This window comes from Silurus meridionalis, chromosome 7 (genome assembly GCF_014805685.1).
Source record: "Silurus meridionalis isolate SWU-2019-XX chromosome 7, ASM1480568v1, whole genome shotgun sequence".
NCBI classification, from domain to species: Eukaryota; Metazoa; Chordata; class Actinopteri; order Siluriformes; family Siluridae; genus Silurus; species Silurus meridionalis.
The window spans coordinates 2,286,830-2,303,980 of NC_060890.1; the positions used below are offsets into that span (position 1 = coordinate 2,286,830).

Consider the following 17,151-nt stretch of genomic DNA (forward strand, 5'->3'; position numbering starts at 1 on the left):
GGTGGTGTAGTTGTAGATTCTGGTGGTGGTGTAGTTGTATTTTCTGGTGGTGGTGTAGTTGTTGTAGTTTCTGGTGGTCCTGTGGAAGTTTCTGGTGGTGGTGTAGTTGTTGTAGTTTTAGGTGGTGGTGTAGTTGTTGTAGTTTCTGGTGGAGGTGGTGGTGTAGTTTCTGGTGGTGGTGTGGTAGTTGTAGATTCTGGTGGTGGTGTAGTTTTAGTTTCTGGTGGTGGTATAGTTGTTGTAGTTTCTGGTGGTGGTGTAGAAGTTTGTGTTGGTGGTATAGTTGTAGTTTCTGGTGGTGGTAGAGTTGTGGTTTCTGGTGGTGGTGTAATTGTGGTTTCTGGTGGTGGTGTAGTTGTTGTAGTTTCTGGTGGTGGTGTAGAAGTTTGTGTTGGTGGTATAGTTGTAGTTTCTGGTGGTGGTGTAGTAGTTGTAGTTTCTGGTGGTGGTGTAGAAGTTTCTGGTGGTGGTGTAGTTGTTGTAGTTTCTGGTGGTGGTGGTGTAGATTCTGGTGGTGGTGTGGTAGTTGTAGTTTCTTGTGGTGGTGTGGAAGTTTCTGGTGGTGGTGTAGTTGTAGTTTCTGGTGGTGGTGTAGTTGTAGTTTCTGGTGGTGGTGTAGAAGTTTCTGGTGGTGGTGTAGTTGTTGTAGTTTCTGCTGGTGGTGGTGTAGTTTCTGGTGGTGGTGTGGTAGTTGTAGATTCTGGTGGTGGTGTAGTTGTAGTTTCTGGTGGTAGTGTAGTTGTTGTAGTTTCTTGTGGTGGTGTGGTTGTAGTTTCTTGTGGTGGTGTAGTTGTAGTTTCTGGTGGTGGTGCAGTTGTAGTTTCTGGTGGTGGTGTAGATGTTTGTGTTGGTGATATAGTTGTAGTTTCTGGTGGTGGTAGAGTTGTGGTTTCTGGTGGTGGTGTAGTTGTGGTTTCTGGTGGTGGTGTAGTTGTTGTAGTTTCTGGTGGTGGTGTAGAAGTTTGTGTTGGTGGTATAGTTGTAGTTTCTGGTGGTGGTGTAGTAGTTGTAGTTTCTGGTGGTGGTGTAGAAGTTTCTGGTGGTGGTGTAGTTGTTGTAGTTTCTGGTGGTGGTGGTGTAGATTCTGTTGGTGGTGTGGTAGTTGTAGTTTCTTGTGGTGGTGTAGTTGTAGTTTCTGGTGGTGGTGTGGAAATTTCTGGTGGTGGTGTAGTTGTAGTTTCTGGTGGTGGTGTAGAAGTTTCTGGTGGTGGTGTAGTTGTTGTAGTTTCTGCTGGTGGTGGTGTAGTTTCTGGTGGTGGTGTGGTAGTTGTAGATTCTGGTGGTGGTGTAGTTGTAGTTTCTGGTGGTGGTGTAGTTGTAGTTTCTGGTGGTGGTGTAGACGTTTCTGGTGGTGGTGTAGTAGTTGTAGTCCCTGGTGGTGGTGTAGTTGTTGTAGTTTTGGTGGTGGTGCAGTTGTTGTAGTTTCTGATGGTGGTGTAGTTGTGGTTTCTGTTGGTGGTGTAGTTGTAGTTTCTGGTGGTAGTGTAGTTGTAGTTTCTGGTGGTGGTGGTGGTGTAGTTGTAGTTTCTGGTGGTGATGTGGAAGTTTCTGGTGGTGGTGTAGCTGTTGTAGTTTCTGGTGATGGTGTAGTTGTAGTTTCTGGTGGTGGTGTAGACATTTCTGGTGGTGGTGTAGTAGTTGTGGTTTCTGGTGGTGGTGGTGGTGGTGTTGTAGTTTCTGGTGGTGGTGTAGTTGTGGTTTCTGGTGGTGGTGTAGTTGTTGTAGTTTCTGGTGGATGTGGTGTAGTTGTAGTTTCTGGTGGTGGTGTAGAAGTTGCTGGTGGTGGTGTAGTTGTTGTAGTTTCTGGTGGTGGTAGAGTTGTGGTTTCTGGTGGTGGTGTAGTTGTTGTAGATTCTGGTGGTGGTGTAGTAGTTGTAGTTTCTGGTGGTGGTGTAGAAGTTTTGGTGGTGGTGTAGTTGTAGTTTCTGCTGGTGGTGGTGTAGTTTCTGGTGGTGGTGTGGTAGTTGTAGATTCTGGTGGTGATGTAGTTGTAGTTTCTGGTGGTGGTGCAGTTGTAGTTTCTGGTGGTGGTGTAGATGTTTGTGTTGGTGATATAGTTGTAGTTTCTGGTGGTGGTAGAGTTGTGGTTTCTGGTGGTGGTGTAGTTGTGGTTTCTGGTGGTGGTGTAGTTGTTGTAGTTTCTGGTGGTGGTGTAGAAGTTTGTGTTGGTGGTATAGTTGTAGTTTCTGGTGGTGGTGTAGTAGTTGTAGTTTCTGGTGGTGGTGTAGAAGTTTCTGGTGGTGGTGTAGTTGTTGTAGTTTCTGGTGGTGGTGGTGTAGATTCTGGTGGTGGTGTGGTAGTTGTAGTTTCTTGTGGTGGTGTAGTTGTAGTTTCTGGTGGTGGTGTGGAAATTTCTGGTGGTGGTGTAGTTGTAGTTTCTGGTGGTGGTGTAGAAGTTTCTGGTGGTGGTGTAGTTGTTGTAGTTTCTGCTGGTGGTGGTGTAGTTTCTGGTGGTGGTGTGGTAGTTGTAGATTCTGGTGGTGGTGTAGTTGTAGTTTCTGGTGGTGGTGTAGTTGTAGTTTCTGGTGGTGGTGTAGACGTTTCTGGTGGTGGTGTAGTAGTTGTAGTCCCTGGTGGTGGTGTAGTTGTTGTAGTTTTGGTGGTGGTGCAGTTGTTGTAGTTTCTGGTGGTGGTGTAGTTGTGGTTTCTGGTGGTGGTGTAGTTGTAGTTTCTGGTGGTAGTGTAGTTGTAGTCCCTGGTGGTGGTGGTGGTGTAGTTGTAGTTTCTGGTGGTGGTGTGGAAGTTTCTGGTGGTGGTGTAGCTGTTGTAGTTTCTGGTGATGGTGTAGTTGTAGTTTCTGGTGGTGGTGTAGACATTTCTGGTGGTGGTAGTAGTTGTGGTTTCTGGTGGTGGTGGTGTTGTAGTTTCTGGTGGTGGTGTAGTTGTGGTTTCTGGTGGTGGTGTAGAAGTTGCTGGTGGTGGTGTAGTTGTAGCTCTGGTGGTGGTGGTAGTTGTAGTTTCTGGTGGTGTAGTAGTTGTGGTTTCTGGTGGTGTAGTTGTAGTTTCTGGTGGTGGTGTAGTTGTTGTAGTTTCTGGTGGTGGTGTAGTTGTTGTAGTTTCTGGTGGTGGTGTAGAATTTTCTGGTGGTGGTGTAGTTGTTGTAGATTCTGGTGGTGGTGTAGTAGTTGTAGTTTCTGGTGGTGGTGTAGAAGTTTTGGTGGTGGTGTAGTAGTTGTGGTTTCTGGTGGTGGTGGTGTAGTTTCTGGTGGTGGTGTGGTAGTTGTAGATTCTGGTGGTGGTGGTGTAGTTGTTATAGTTTCTGGTGGTGGTGTAGCTGTAGCTCTGGTGGTGGTGGTGTAGTTGTAGTTTCTGGTAGTGGTGGTGTAGTTGTAGTTTCTGCTGGTGGTGTAGAAGTTTCTGGTGGTGGTAGTTGTTGTAGTTTCTGGTGGTGGTGTAGCTGTAGTTTCTGGTGGTGGTGTAGACATTTCTGGTGGTGATGTAGTAGTTGTAGTTTCTGGTGGTGGTGGTGGTGTTGTAGTTTCTGGTGGTGGTGTAGTTGTGGTTTCTGGTGGTGGTGTAGTTGTTGTAGTTTCTGGTGGATGTGGTGTAGTTGTAGTTTCTGGTGGTGGTGTAGAAGTTGCTGGTGGTGGTGTAGTTGTTGTAGTTTCTGGTGGTGGTGTAGAATTTTCTGGTGGTGGTGTAGTTGTTGTAGATTCTGGTGGTGGTGTAGTAGTTGTAGTTTCTGGTGGTGGTGTAGAAGTTTTGGTGGTGGTGTAGTTGTTGTAGTTTCTGCTGGTGGTGGTGTAGTTTCTGGTGGTGGTGTGGTAGTTGTAGATTCTGGTGGTGATGTAGTTTTAGTTTCTGGTGGTGGTGTAGTTGTAGTTTCTGGTAGTGGTGGTGTAGTTGTAGTTTCTGGTGGTGGTGGTGTAGTTGTAGTTTCTGTTGGTGGTGTAGAAGTTTCTGGTGGTGGTGTAGTTGTTGTAGTTTCTGGTGGTGGTGTGGTTGTAGTTTCTGGTGGTGGTGTAGACATTTCTGGTGGTGATGTAGTAGTTGTAGTTTCTGGTTGTGTTGTAGTTGTAGTTTGTGGTGGTGGTGTAGTTGTTGTAGTTTCTGGTGTTGGTGGTGTGGTAGTTGTAGTTTCTGGTGGTGGTGTAGTTGTAGTTTCTGGTGGTGGTGGTGGTGTAGTTGTAATTGTTGTTTCTGGTCGTGGTGGTGTGGTAGTTGTAGTTTCTGGTGGTGGTGTAGTTGTAGTTTCTGGTGGTGGTGGTGTTTTTGGTGGTGTAATTCTTGTTTGTGGTGTAGTAGTAGTTGTTTGTGGTGTTGTAGTAGTTGTGGTAGTTTGTGTTTTAGTTTTTGGGGCTGTAGTTGCTATTGATATTATATGTCAAATTAAGTAAAGAAGAGGAAGAAATAACAATAAAAATCACCTCTACAAAAATTCTCTGAATAATTAATCTCTAAATTTTTACAAAATGAAACATTACCTGTTACTGTTGTTGGTTTGCCTCCTGGTGCCACCCCACCTAACATAGAGTAGAGATATATACTTTATATGCATAATAATTTTAGAATTTCAATTGTTCCTCATACCAGTTGTACACAGGAGACATACATGAAACACAGGAGAATTTGTGGCAGGCACAAGAATGACAGTGCCAAATGTAAGCAAGGTAGATGCTGAGACAGGACAAGCTTTTGTAGCAACCATATCTCATTTTCCAAGAGCACAGGTCCAGTTGTTAGAAATTTTGAGATGCCTTTTCGGTCACAAAGACAATACAAAACAGCATATAGAGACTCCTCCTAACGTGCCAAAAGAATTAAGGAGTCCCACAGTGATTGGTGCAACCCTGTGGTCTTGGTACAAAAACCATTTGATGCAAATATTATGTATAAAGGTGATGCATATATGATGCTTCATATCATATATTATAAAAATGCCATTTTGTAATTTATTTTGTTAAAATTAATTTGTCCTGCTTTTGTTTAGGTAGTTTTAAACCCCATTGCCTATTGAGGGTCTCATATACAGAGTCCTCTGCCTGCCTAATTCATACATTTATAACATATGAGGGTTCTACTGATATCCTTAAAATGGAAAAAGATTTCGATGATTTGGAAACTATTAAATATTTCAGACAACACCAGCCAATAGACTTGATGTCAAAAAAGGTTAGTTGAAAGGAGCCATGTGAGCAGGTCAATGCCAGGTAGAAACTAGCTTTCATTCTAACAATCTCATAATTTTTCTCTGTCTTTTAGTTTAGTTTTGGGCTATTGACATATAATCCTCAACATCTTTTCATTACAATCGTTATAATAAAACAAACAAGGACTTACTCATTAAGAGCAGGGTTGCCAGGCATGTCAGGAGTAGGAACCCCATTAACAGCAATTAATCTGGGATTTGAAAAAGAGAAATATTATTAGTCAGAGTAAGGAATGCCTTTGCATTTTTTCATAAATAATTACATTTATTTCTTTGTGCAAATAAATATTAGTCCGAATAAAGTGTAGAATAAGTTTTTTTTTAATTATTAAAAATAACTTGTCTAAAGAATATTTATGTAAGGGAAAAAAAATGCCTAATTTAAATATAATTTAATGATTTGTAACATTTACAGTGTTTTTTTAAGTTAAAAACTCTCTTATAAATTGATCCATTTCCAAAAGCTTTCTTCTCCAGTTGATAGAAAACAGTAACAATTACATGGTAATAACTCAATAATAGTTATACAGAAAAAATATATATATATTGCCTACATTATTTATTATGGTACAGCCACTTGTAACTACATGTCTACATGTTTATATTTAATAAAAAGGTTTTCATGTTTAATAAATCCAGAATCTTGAATCCTGATTTTTTTTTTTTACTAAAGAAATACATGCTTGAAACTAAAAAACAAATAAATACATAAATTAACAAATAAAGAAAGAAAGAAACAAAGAAAGAAACAAACAAACAAATAAATAAATTAATTAATTAATTAATTAATTAATAAATAATGTAAGACATTTATAAGTTAATAGATAGCAATTAATTTAATTGATACATTTAATAAAATCTTACCAGTCAGTGGAAAACCTTTGTTGTGTCTACAGTACTTCACTGCAACTGTCTACAACATGAATAGAATCTGCATATTTATATTATTTCCTAACAGGAAATAAATCTAAAATATGCACCTGGCCAGGTGTGATTTTCTTGTTAAACAATTCTGTAATTGCTACAGAATACTTGATTAGTAATAGTTGAGAGGATGAAACCATTTTTTTCAAGAAAAGGCATTTTACATTTAAAGCTGTCAATTCAATGTTATTCTGTGCATAATAGATTAACAGAGTAACCACATGATATTGGGACCAGAATGTGCAGTATGTGGCCTACTTACAAGTCAGAAGCAAAAATAAGGTGTGTCAATAATGTGGGATGGCAGAATGTTTGTGCTGTCTCTATGTTTTTCAGGATTTTTGTAAAGTTACCACAATTGCAAATTTACTGTATTATCCTGTGTAAAATTATTGTTTTTTGTATGTAAATTGGTAATAATTCAAGAACTAACGGAAAAAAACATATTACTATATACATATAGATTTCAAGACGACTGCTGGCTGGTTGCTGTGAACATCAGAAGTTTCACAGTGAACTTTTCTGTGCATTGCTCAATGTAACTCATGATGACAGAAAATCATCTCTATGTACCTGTGCAGAAATCATGCCCTTTCATTTTTCTTTCTCATACTATGCCTTCATTAAGGCTTCAGGAACATTCTTAAGGGGAAAAAGCTATAACAGATATGAATGTGCTGCAGGAAATCACTTTAAAACCTTTTGGTGTAACTTTTACATTACAAACTAGCAGGTGGGCTTCCAGCTACATACTGTATTCTTTTACAGGAATATTTCCAAACTGGGTTGTCCACAGCAATATATTGTATAGTACTGGGTAATAGTGTAATTACTGCTGTTTATATTGTAGTTCTAGTTTCAACTATTTGCCATTTATTAATTAAGATGAAGTTGGACAAAGTGAACTGTTTTCTCTGGACTTAGCAAAGTGTGAAAATGTCAAATCACTTCCAAAATCAAACAATGATGTTTGTTGGGGTTGAAGTCAAAGTAGAAATGTAAAGTAGAAAAAAACTACACAAACCCATACACCCATCAGTCTCAGAATGCAATGTTTCTACAGAATGAACCTACAGTTTATGTAGCATGATTACTTTTTTTTAATGTAAATTTCTGTTAGGTTACAATGTAGGAATGAACTGCTTATACAAGCAAAAGAACTGAACCATATCTTAGTTTAATTACGAATACAATCCAGCCACTGTTCAGTAAATATCAGCAAGCCATTAATCTACATCTGCATAAGCTAGCTACAAGTTTGTGGTGCCTCAGACTGACTTCTGACCAGCTACAATTACAAATCACTTATTTTTCTATAAATTAAGGTCAACAGATTATAAAAATAAAATAAGTAAAATAATCTAATATTAAATTTTTATTATAGACAGTAGATTTCTTTGTTTTACCTGTAATGCTTTGAGACTAATAGAATTTTCCCATTAATCACAGACACCTACTAGTATAAATGTTCTAGCAAGAAAGCTGCTTGAGATTCAAGAAGGGAAGACAAGTATTGGCTACACTTTTTTTTTTACCTTTTTATACGCATATATTACCCATGTGTAATAAATATTTAAGAAGTATACACAAAACAGGTGGGTTAAATGTAAAATTAAAGCTCATGCGAAAGACACAAGATGAGGCAATTGTGACCCCTCAACCCAAGAAATAGGAACGCATTCTATGTTCCTAAACATCTAAACTCATGAAGAGGAACTACCCCGAATTGCATATATAGAAAGGCACAACTTCAGGTGCCTAAAGTAAATATGACCTACTTTTTTAATATCTCTGCGTGTATGTGTGAGCACTTTAACTGAATTAGGTGTCAATCAAATATGTTTCACTCCTGTAAATTGCAGATGATATAAAAGAAAAAAAAAAACAGGAAGCATAGCTAGAATTGAATGCCAACAAAAACAACCTGAGATACCAAGTTAGGCAAGCTCACATTGTAAAACTTTGGTCATACATCCATGTTGATGAATGTTTTTATATCTTTATGCATTGAACACATTTCAGTAAATGTGAAATATTTGTATATAGACATATGACGTACTCATGAAATATTTGTATACGTTTATACGTTTTATTGTTCACTACATATAATTTGCAACACAGTAATGAAAGCTTCTTGGCTCTAACAACTGGGTTGTCTCTTCCTTGAACTGAATGTCCTGCCTCACTTGGCACGACTTTAATTATAGAAAAATACAAGTAGGAGTGCGCAACATTTGGCTGTATTTTCTGATCATCAATTAAATACGTTCATTTGACAATTAGTGTTTAACTTGAAAACATACACATCAATGCCAAGAAAATAAAAAAATAAACTAGAGTTAGTGCAGTGTCACTGTGGCTACTCACTTTTTATCGAAAATACACACCTAATACATACATATTTTTAGCATCCCATCCTCACACACAAACACACACACACTCAGACATATGCCATCTGAGGCCCTGTAGCTGTAAACAGTACAATTCCACATCACACATCACATTAGAGCAACTCATTTCTCCTAGAACCAGATTTTCTTGCACTTTTTCTGTTTCAATTACTGATGACTTCTGCATCTCATAGAGAAAACTGTAATGTTACACACATGCAGGAATTGTGCATGACATCATATTTTGGGCACAGACGGAGCACGAGAAAACAACTTGGTTTAAATACTTGAAAATATAGTCCACCAGTACTTATCACGCAGTAGATGATGGGTGTGATAACAATCAGTATGTCAAAAAGGCATTAGGTTAAAGAGTTTGTCTATTAGATGTACAATTCATGACGATGGTATTGTTGGTTCTACAGCAATCTGTGTGCGTCAACCTTCGCATTCTTACTGTAGATACACAACGCGTCATTGCACCTGGCAGCAGAAAAGAGGAAAGGGCTTTCATCGTCAAGCGGCGTAGATTCCTTCCTTTTGACGTTGCGATTGTTAATTTTTGTCGAACAATTAATTTTATTGTCAAGCCGATTTTGAGCATGCTAAGCATTAGAAGAGTGCATTCACACACGCTCATTAGACATCAATTATACTTCATATTGATCAGATTAGAAATAATTGGTGGTTTTGGGGTTAATAAAAACGTAGGAATTTAGTGGTAACTTGTAAGAAAGATCCCCTGCCCTCTCGTCTGTGTCTCTTCTCTGCAAGGCCTTAGGAGCTCCGGAGCAATGAAAGAACAACCCACACGATTAAAATCAAGTCTGGTTTATTCAATACAACTGCTCAGAGAACTGGGCTGCAAAGCAGGGTATATGTACACATCAGTCCAAGCCATAGTGCGTAGGAAAGGCGGGGAGGTCATTGCGACACGGACAGAGTTATCGTGTGTTGACAGAGATAGGGGTCAGAAACATATGTGCGTAAGAAAAGGGAACAGGATGTGCTTATAGCTATCTTCTAACTGAACGCCCTTGGTCTGCTAACATCCAGTCACGCGATAGCACAAAATGTACAGGTCAGCAAAGACAGGAGCATCCTGTCTCCAAGAAGGTCAAGATAGGAAGGTTCGCCAAGGCTACTAAAGAATACATTTCAACAATCCCCTCTTTTATACTTAATAATCTTTTTAAGTATAATCACATGAATGTATCAGTGTATTGATCATTAGATGAATTTCGCAAACGCAAAATGTCATGTGGATGGGCTTGGACGGGTAACCCTGTCCCAAGCAGGGTGAGGAGTAGTAGAATGATGGCAGCCATACCGGTCACTGGCTGCGCTTTTCTCAAGAAGAGGTTGCTGTTCAGTCCCTCGCTGCTTCTCCCGACACTTCCTGCAATGTGGAGAATGTCCGAAGAGGCGGCACAGGAAGGTCTGAGGTGCGACGGAGGTCATCCATGGGCTTACTTAGACCATTCCCCCTCTTCAACTCTGTGGAAGAATAAGTTCTACCGATGGCCGTCAGTTCTTACTTCTGATCACTAGGACATATAAGAACACCACAGTTAAGTATATATCTTTATAACAATTATCACTTTTGGGCATGTTTCAGTCGTCCGGCGTGGATCCACTGTGGAAAGAGATCAGTTAATACAGCCGTACGAGTCACAGCGATCACGTCTGCAGGTTCACTGTAAGGGGTCTCACCCAAGGGTGTTCCCATTTTGTCCAATTTCTTCACCAGGACTCGATCCCCTACCTTAAAGGGGTGAGTGTTTTTGTTCGGAATTGGGGGTCTCCTTGCATTTACCCGTGTCCAATAATCATCTAATGTTTGTAGCAACCCTGCAGCGTATTCGCTGAGATGCACATCTAGGTCCCCCATACCCACAGCCTGTTTGCCTCGTCGCCATGGGAGGGGAAAGGGTTGCCCCATTACAAGTTCATACGGTGAAATATGATCAAGGGCCAATTGTGCGGTCATTCGCATATCGGCGAGAACGAGTGGGAGAGCATGCAGCCAATTTTTGGAGCCAGATGCATGCATGGCTTTACGAATTTTGTCCTTTATCGTACGATTAGCGCGTTCCACAATGCCTGATGATTGTGGGTGGTACGGAATATGGAAATGCCAACTGATTTTCAGCTCCTTGCACAGAAGTTGAGTGACCTTAGAAGTGAATGGGGTTCCTTTATCAGAATCAATTCCTACAGGGATGCCATATCTAGGAATTATCTCAGTAGTTAGCTTTTGAACCACGACTCTAGCGTTTTCTTTGCTACAGGGGAAAGTCTCTACCCACCGTGAAAATTTATCCACCATTACCAAAAGATATCTGAAAGGGCCCTGTCTTGGCATGTGTGTGAAATCGATCTGCCATTCCTAAAAAAAGGTGTCTCAGGTGTGGGAAGGTGTTGATGTATGGCATCATTAGATCTTGTACTAATGATGCGTGTGAAATGGGTTTGCCATCAGCAGTAGTGAAGCCCCGAGATTGCCAGATGCGGCCGAAGTCGTGAGCCACCTCGAAGGCATAACGGGAGTCAGTATAAATGGTGACGTCGGTGTCCTCCACGAGAACACAGGCACGAGTAAGAGCGAAGAGTTCAGCAGCCTGGGCAGAGGAGAAAGGGAGAGAAAAAGACTCAAGGACAGAGTTAGGCAGGCGACAGACAGCATAACCACAAAGGTAAACACCATCACTAGGTTTAGAGAAGGAGCCATCAACAAAGAGAACATCGCCTATCTGTAGGGGAACAGAGGATAGGTCAGGGCGAATACTGGTGTCATTGACAATTTTGGTGAGGCAATCATGGTCGGAGCCCTCCATACAGTCATCCCGTGCGTTAAGCAGGCACTGTAGGGCGTGAGCTACAGTGTCATGGGAAGACGAGGGACGTAAAGTTAACTGCTCAGTGGCCAACAAAACAGTCTCATACCTTGAGCGACGTTGGGAAGACATGTGCTGTGTGTTTAGATTGCGTAATATCTGTGTTACCTGATGTGAGGTGTGCAGAATCAGAGGATAAGATAGAACGATCTTTTCAGCATCAGTTACCATCAGAGCACAGGAGGCAACGGCACGAAGACAGGCCGGCAAACCCTGAGCCACGGAGTCAAGGGATTTTGAAAGAAGCGCACAAGGTCGCATGCCTCCCCCATGTTCCTGAGCCAACACCCCAGATGCTGTTCCTGGTTGAGTTGCCACATACAGGTGGAACAGAAGGCTGTAGTTAGGCAGTCCCAGTGTGGGAGCCGTACACAGGGCTCGTTTCAAGGCCCCGAAGGCGGCCAGCATTTCCGGATTTCATGTCAAGGGCGCGGTTGAGGGATCAGAGTGCTTCACTGCAGTGCGCAGACACTTGTCATACAAAGAGCAGTCTGGAATCCACTGACGGCAGTAGTTGATAAGGCCGAGGAAAGCCTGCAGTGCCTGTTTAGTGCCTAGTCCACGTGTACTGCTGCCCCCTGTGTGTGAAGGCAAAGAGAGGCTGCGTCTCCTTCCCTACAGGAACACTGAAGAAAGCAGAACAGAGAGCAATCACAGAAAAGACTGTATGAGTACATGGAATTGAGGCTATGATGGAGGAGACGTCAGGGACAATTGGTGCGACTGGAATAATCAGTTCGTTTATTTTTCGCAGATCTTGGGTGAATCTCCACGAGCCATCTGGTTTTGGAACAGGATTAACCGGTGTGTTGTATGGGCTGACGCATGGGGAGACAACGCCCTGTTGCAAAAGAGAATTCAAAATAGAGTCAATGCCAGTAGTTTTTTCAGGTGATAAAGGATATTGTTTAATAAACACAGGCGTCAAATGTTTAACCTTGGCCTCGTATGGTCCAGAACTCCCTTGTTCATCCCACTGTTTCTTCCTGCACTCTCTCCTCCAATGCCCCTCCTTCCCACAATAGTGGCACCTCCCTGGCTTATGCCCACCCTGGTTCCTTCCTCCAGTCCTACCCCTCCCATTTCTATTGGGCGGGGGATAGGCTGGGGCCACCGACAAACAGGCCTGATTCTTTTTAACCTCTAGTAAACCATCCCCTTCCAGCGTTCTAACCTTTTCCCCTGCTGCCCGCACGGTCAGATTGTTTCTATCGCTCCAATGATGCTTTAATGCATCTTGGATTTCAGGACGACAGTTAGACAAAAAGGTAGACAGGAAAAGTGGGTTAGGTTGCTGTGGTTTTAGTTCCAGCCCTCCAAGGTGTTGCCACACCTGACTAAATCGTGACCAAAAAGCAGAGGTCAATTCACCCTTTTCTTGTTTACTATTAGTAACCTGAGATAGATCACGATTAGCCTGTTTGATTGATAACAAATATTTTGTTAATTGATCCTTTAACATTGTCAGGGCGTCTGGATCATTTTTCCAGAACAAGATGGATCTTACCCGTGTTGTTTTCTTCCTTCTACGTGGCCTTACTCCTTCTTCTGCTCCTCTTGCCGCCTCTCCCCCCTCCTCCTCCTCCTTTATCTCCTCATTAACTACTTGTCATTCGGATATTTTAACACCGGGACGTGTCCAAGTAAACTATCCTTGTCATAACTATCTCCTAGTTTACTTTGCAAGACGAATCTATTATCTGCGCCAGTCAGCTGACAGTTACGCGAACTTTTGATTAACATATCGACAAAAGGCAGAGGTTTATCGGGGGAGGGCAAGAGACTAATGATATCTTTAAGAGCAGATGGTGAAGGCGGAGTAACCTGTACTCCTGAGGGTTTAGCTACCCATACACATGCTGCATTCCACGGGGGAGAATCGGGAAGCGTCCCAGCATCGGGACCAACATCATCAGGGTCACTGTCATCGTCTGAGCTGTCAGAGCTAGAGTCGGAACTGGAATCACTAGATTCCTCTTCTTCGGGTTTCTTTTTAGCCCCTTCTTTGGTTTTCTTAGCTGAGGTTTCTCCTGTGTCGGAGACCTTCATCGCGGCTAGCGATGGATACATATTAGCCACTGGAGGTGGTTCGGGTCGCGGTCAGGCGCATTGGGCAATACCTCTTTTTCCCCGAATAAGGCGGCGGTTTAGCGAGAGAAATGGAGAGTGGTATGGGAGTTAAAAGACCAGGATCTGTTCGGTTCCTAGGTTTTGGAATACCCTTCAATACTCTTTTTGGAGTGTAAATGTTTTTGCGTTCATCCCAGATTTTCTTCATCTCATACCATCGCCCATAACATTCCCGCATCTAACCGAGATTCCATTGTGGATCTCCGAGGCCTTCATAAATCATGCGTTACGCGGAGGCTAAATATCCTGGGTCGAATGTACCCTCTCTGGGGTAAGGTGGAATCTGAAGGGTTGCCTCAGACCAACCAGCTAAATTGTTAAGATAAGGAGTAACGTAGTACGTTAAACCACAACGTTGCATCCAAACAGAAGGCGTCTCTCCAGGCTCAGGCTTAGGTTATGAGTTTCCCATTTTAAAATACCAACACCAATACTTATCGGCAATACAGGCAAGAGACAGAGAGAGAATATTTTCCTTTTTGTTTTACAGCGTGCTCTGCCCAGTAACTATAATATTGAGGTCCTCCTTCCTTTCAGGGGCTATACAGGAATACCCTAATCCTATACCTGCTCAGTAATACCAATACTGAGGTCTACCTTCCCCTGAAGGAGATATCCTAGTCCAAATACTGCCAACCAGGTAGTCAATCAAACATGTCTTACCTGGTCAAGAGTAATCACGTTGGGGTTTACCAAATTGTAAGAAAGATCCCCTGCCCTCTCGTCTGTGTCTCTTCTCTGCAAGGCCTTAGGAGCTCCGGAGCAATGAAAGAACAACCCACACGATTAAAATCAAGTCTGGTTTATTCAATACAACTGCTCAGAGAACTGGGCTGCAAAGCAGGGTATATGTACACATCAGTCCAAGCCATAGTGCGTAGGGAAGGCGGGGAGGTCATTGCGACACGGACAGAGTTATCGTGTGTTGACAGAGATAGGGGTCAGAAACATATGTGCGTAAGAAAAGGGAACAGGATGTGCTTATAGCTATCTTCTAACTGAACGCCCTTGGTCTTCTAACATCCAGTCACGCGATAGCACAAAATGTACAGGTCAGCAAAGACAGGAGTATCCTGTCTCCAAGAAGGTCAAGATAGGAAGGTTCGCCAAGGCTACTAAAGAATACATTTCAACATAACTATATGTTTGCTTATCATCCAAATACTTGTATAAGTCTAAATTTAAAATATAACTGATAGGTGATAGTTGCATCAGAAGGAATTGGTTAATATACTATGTTTTAAAGTAACGCAAACGAACAGCTAGAAGAGCAACAATGTTCTTGTAAATAAGCTGGATGTACAATTTATTTCAGTGCCAACATTCATTCATCAGTTCAGTGCAGCAATTTCTTTCCCCCTAGAAAGCAAAATCTGCTGTGCCTGTTCTCCATGATCCCTTTCCGCAACTGGATCCTGGAATTTTTTACATGTGACGTATACCACATTCATTCAATGACCCAACAATTGGAGAAAGAGCTCCTTGTAAATACATCACATTAAACCAGTTCTGTTCCTGATGCAGTGTGACATAGAACATTTCCTTTCTATATTGCCCAACATCAGAACATTTATCTTTTTCTCAAGCCAACCATTAGTACAGCAAGCGCATTCACACACAGACACACACAATATTAATGGTCTTGGGATTTGGTGTGACCCTCTTGATAGTGAAAAATAGGCAGCAAAATGAGCACAAAAAAAAAAACCCTGAATCCTCTAGAGGTTACTTTACTTTTCTTCTCAGGACATGCACCAGAGAGTGGAATCATTGAACATAGTTACAAGCAGAAGTATAAGTGACAAACAAAACATTGTCAACTACTCCATCAAAATCAGTTTCCTTTCATTTACAAACATGCTACACATGCTCACAATGTCACAATCATTAGAGTTGTTGCTCAAAAATGTTGCAATATGATGAATATAGAAACCGAAGAAGCCTGTCGACTGAGTCACAAGTGTAAACAAAGATGGGACAAGTTGGATGCCTGAATGCTAAGCTCAACTAGCATTATCAGCCATTTTCAAACATCTTCCCAATGTATCGTCTATAAATAAATTGATTAAAGAAATATGGCTCTAAATTACTCAAAAATGTTTTGGAATGCAAAATTATGGTTTTTACAAAAATGTGGATTAATAAATTCATTCCGGGGCTTTTCTTTATTCCCTCTCGAGTCTGGTTCCTATTAAGGTTTCTTCCCTATGCCATCTCAGGGAGTTTTTCCTTGCCACAGTCGCCACTGGCTTGCTCATTAGACACAAGCTAACACTTAAAGAATTATATAATTGATTATTTCTTGCTACATGATCTGTGTAAAGCTGCTTTCAGACAATGTCCATTGTTAAAAGTGCTATACAATTAAAAATTTATTGAATTTGCATCTACAAACACGATTCCAAAAAGGAAAAAGTAAACACTGTACAAATTGTGAATAAAAACAGTTTCAAATTTCAATATTTTATTCAGAATACAACATAGATGACATATCAAATGTTTAAAATGAGAAAATGTATCATTTTAAGTGAAAAAAAAAATAATACATTTTAAATTTTTTTGTCAACACATCTCCAAGACAAAATAAATTGGGACAAGGCCTGGGACTGAGGAGACAAGTTGCTCAAGTTTAGTAATAGGAATGTTGTCCCATTCTTGTCTAATACAGGCTTCAAGTTGTTCAACTAGCTTAGGTCTTCTTTGTCGCATCTTCCTCTTTATGATGTGCCAAATGTTTTCTATGTAGTTCTTCTACGCAGCCATGATGTTGTAATTGATGCAGTATGTGGTCTGACATTGTCATGTTGGAAAATGCAAGGTCTTCCCTGAAAGAGATGACGTCTGGATGGGAGCATATGTTGTTCTAGAACTTGGATATACCTTACAGTATTGATGGTGCCTTTCCAGATGTGTAAGCTGCCAATGCCACATGCACTCATGCAACATGCACTCATGCAACCCCATACCATCAGAGATGCAGGCTTCTGAACTCAGCGCTGATAACAACTTGGGTTGTCCTTATCCTCTTTAGTCCGGATGACATGGCGTCACAGTTTTTTTTTTTTATTCGTCTGACCACAGAACAGTTTTCCACTTTGCCACAGTCCATTTTAAATGAGCCTTGGCCCAAAGAAAACGCCTGCGCTTCTGGATCATGTTTCGATATGGCATCTTTTTTGACCTATAGAGCTTTAGCCTGCAACGGCGAATGGCACGGTGGATTGTGTTCACCGACAATGTTTCCTGGAAGTATTCCTGAGCCCATGTTGTGATTTCCATTCCAGTAGCATTCCAGTATGTGATGCAGTGCCGTCTAAGGGCCCGAAGATCACGGGCATCCGGTATGGTTTTCCGGCCTTGACCATTACACACAGAGATCGTTTCAGATTCTCTGAATCTTTTCATAATATTATGCACTGTAGATGATGATAACTTCACACTCTTTGCAATTTTTTCATTGGGGGAATTGTGATCCTCTGCTAAACTTGACTTTGGCCATTATTAGGTCATGTTGCCAATTGGCCTAATAATTGACCTAAAAATTGGTTCTCCAGCTGTTCCTTATATGTACATTTAACTTTTCCAGCCTCTTATTTCTAACTGTCCTATCTTTTTTTGTATAAAAATAACATTTAAATTAAAGTAAAAACGTAAATAAAAT

General features: G+C 41.2%; 1 long non-coding RNA gene across 1 annotated transcript; it reads right to left on the reverse strand.

The window, feature by feature from the left end:
- Positions 1–4,264: 4,264 nt before the first annotated feature.
- Positions 4,265–5,340, reverse strand: LOC124389045. The gene is made up of 3 exons (XR_006926507.1): positions 5,281–5,340; positions 4,425–4,463; positions 4,265–4,308 (listed from the first exon to the last, which is right to left on the reverse strand). It is a non-coding gene; the product is annotated as an uncharacterized LOC124389045 (long non-coding RNA).
- Positions 5,341–17,151: the final 11,811 nt, after the last annotated feature.